The 2434-nt window shown below is 43.4% G+C and overlaps 1 long non-coding RNA gene across 1 annotated transcript; it reads left to right on the top strand.

Moving 5' to 3' along the window:
• The first annotated feature begins 1345 nt into the window (after positions 1-1345).
• Positions 1346-1825, top strand: LOC134296717 (uncharacterized). The gene is made up of 2 exons (XR_010003553.1): positions 1346-1674; positions 1757-1825. It is a non-coding gene; the product is annotated as an uncharacterized LOC134296717 (long non-coding RNA).
• The last annotated feature ends 609 nt before the right edge of the window (positions 1826-2434 follow it).

Raw genomic sequence — 2434 nt, 5'->3', positions numbered from 1 at the left:
CTCTATACGAAAGGAAACATGTTGGCTTTAGCTGTTGTTTTTTTCAAAAAACAATCATGTGGTTATAATACAGATGCTTTTAAATGAATGCCTGCTGTTACTGCTTTTCCAACATCTGTCTCTGCCTCACAGCAACCAACATAGTTTGTGTAAATGAGTAAGAGCAAGATATTTCCTGCCGAGATTGATAGGAGTAATAGCTGTTTTCACTTCCCAAGTGTTTATGAAAGGCAGGGAGGAGAATAACAGAGGTGACTACGGATATGAAAGAATTCTAATTTCAATCCATGCTGACATTTTACTATTTCCCCTAATAAACAATCCATCCCTGCTGTGTATTTCACCAAAATACTTAAATACCCTCATCTTTAGCTGATTCGTACACTGAAAATCCCTGGTGTTTAAAGCAGTGATATTCATGAAGGGAAGAAACCTTTTACAAAAAAAAGACTTGAATAACAAAGGGCAAGAAATCATACCACCAATAAAAAGAGGGAGACAGGGAGAACAAGCATGCAAACTATTCTACTGTAATTAAGGGGAACAATATTGAAAATAAAGATGCCGTCTCCATCCCTCTCGCTCGAATTGTCTGTCCACCCAGTTCCTAAACTTTAGGTCTTTCTGAGACATGAATGATTCATAATAGAGATGATAAAATTTTGAAATGCAATCATATAAACTGCAACAAATTCCATTGAAATCAAGCCATTTATTGAATACTTGATTCCCTATGCAAATCATGTTCCCTCAGCTTGATGCCTCCCAGATGTTTGGGCCTACATTCATATCAAAAACAGTTGGAATGGTAGAGATTTTGGTCATACTGAACATTTATTTATTTATTTCTGGTATTTCTACCCTGCCCTTCTCCCCGAGGGGACTCAGGGCGGCTTACACAACTGGCAGGATCACTACCAACATCTAAACACCTAAAGCAGTGGTTCTCAACCTGTGGGTTCCCAGGTGTTTTGGCCTACGACTCCCAGAAATCCCAGCCAGTTTACCTGCTGTTAGGATTTCTGGAAGTTGAAGGCCAAAGCATCTGGGGACCCACAGGCTGAGAACCTCTGGCCTAGTGTTGTGACTGTGCCTTCGGGGATTATGGTTGATGGTGATGGGATTCGAAGAGGAAGAAAAAACCCTCATGATGAGGGTTCACTGGAGGAGTTGCGCAGGAAGCGACTTAGAGAGCTATATGGGGGATCTTCTGAGGAGGATTCAGATGGGGAGTTTGGGGAAATGGATGCTGAAGAACAGGTGGTGGCTGGGGAAGTGGGCACTGAATGGGCGCAGCCACTGGAGATGTCTGGGGATTTGGAGCCTATGGATACTTCTGAACCTGGGGTTTCTGCAGGAGCTGATCCTACTTGGGATGCTTGGAGAAGGGAGGGTGGTTCTTTAAGTGTTCATGGGGCTAAGTGTGGGCAGGATGATTGGGACTCAGACGAATTGCTAGGTACTCCGGATCCACGAGCTCTAGCTGTGTGGAGTTCGGACTCTGAGTAGATTTGGGACACCTGGTGTTTGGGTGTGAGTGTTTGGTCACCCAGGAGGAAGGGGAATAAAATGGGAATGTTTGGCCATTGCACTTTGCGTGTGGCAAGGTGTTGCTGAGGCGCCATTGGGATCTCTGTGTTTCCGTGAAGACTGGACTTGGACTGTGATTCGGATGTAAGTTATCTGGGACTGCTCTGCAGCAGAGGGATGGAACTGTGTGGGTTTCCTTGGACTGCATTCTGATTACTATTTCTAGCTGCTGATACCATCTGGCTTGGCTCTCGCTGTGTCTTATCGTGGACCTGGTTTGGATGACTGCACCCTCTTCAGACTTTGGATTGAATTTGACCTGGCTTCTGTCTATGCTCTCTGACTGACGACTACTCTCGGCTTCTGAATACTGGTTTGCCTTTCGGAATTTGCTGCTGCCTCCCGACCTGACCTTGGATTCTCCTGAGGATGGCTATTCATCATCCCTTTGAAGCTTCGGCTTTATCTGCACCGTGGAAGCAGTTTACTGCTCTTCTAGTTTGTTTGTTTTCAAGCCAGTTTGCTGTTTTTCTTTTGGGAACTGTCCCTTTAACTCCACAGAGCCGGCTGTCTGTTTGCAGAAACGGTTTGAAGCCAAAAGAGGCTTTTGCACTTTCTGTTATACTCTGCAGCTTTTGGAAGGTTTCAAGCCTTTGTTTATTTTGCATATTTTCTTGCAGTTAACTTTATTTGTTTCTCCAAAGCTGAATTGAAGCGTCTTTAGTTTTTATTGAATGCCAGCATGGGAAAATAGCATGGCTTGTTTTTGAGTTATTTTTGTCTAAACTACTCTTGAAACACTGATAAGTGAAGTGTTTCAAGGATACTTTCTGTGTTTATGTTATTTTTGGCTTATCTTTGGAATAAACTCTGTTTTGTTTGTTAACTGGCGTCTAACTCTTGA

Source organism: Anolis carolinensis, chromosome 2, assembly GCF_035594765.1.
Source record: "Anolis carolinensis isolate JA03-04 chromosome 2, rAnoCar3.1.pri, whole genome shotgun sequence".
NCBI lineage: Eukaryota > Metazoa > Chordata > Lepidosauria > Squamata > Dactyloidae > Anolis > Anolis carolinensis.
Note: the sequence above shows the minus strand (reverse complement) of the source record. Positions and strands in the feature narration are given on the sequence as shown.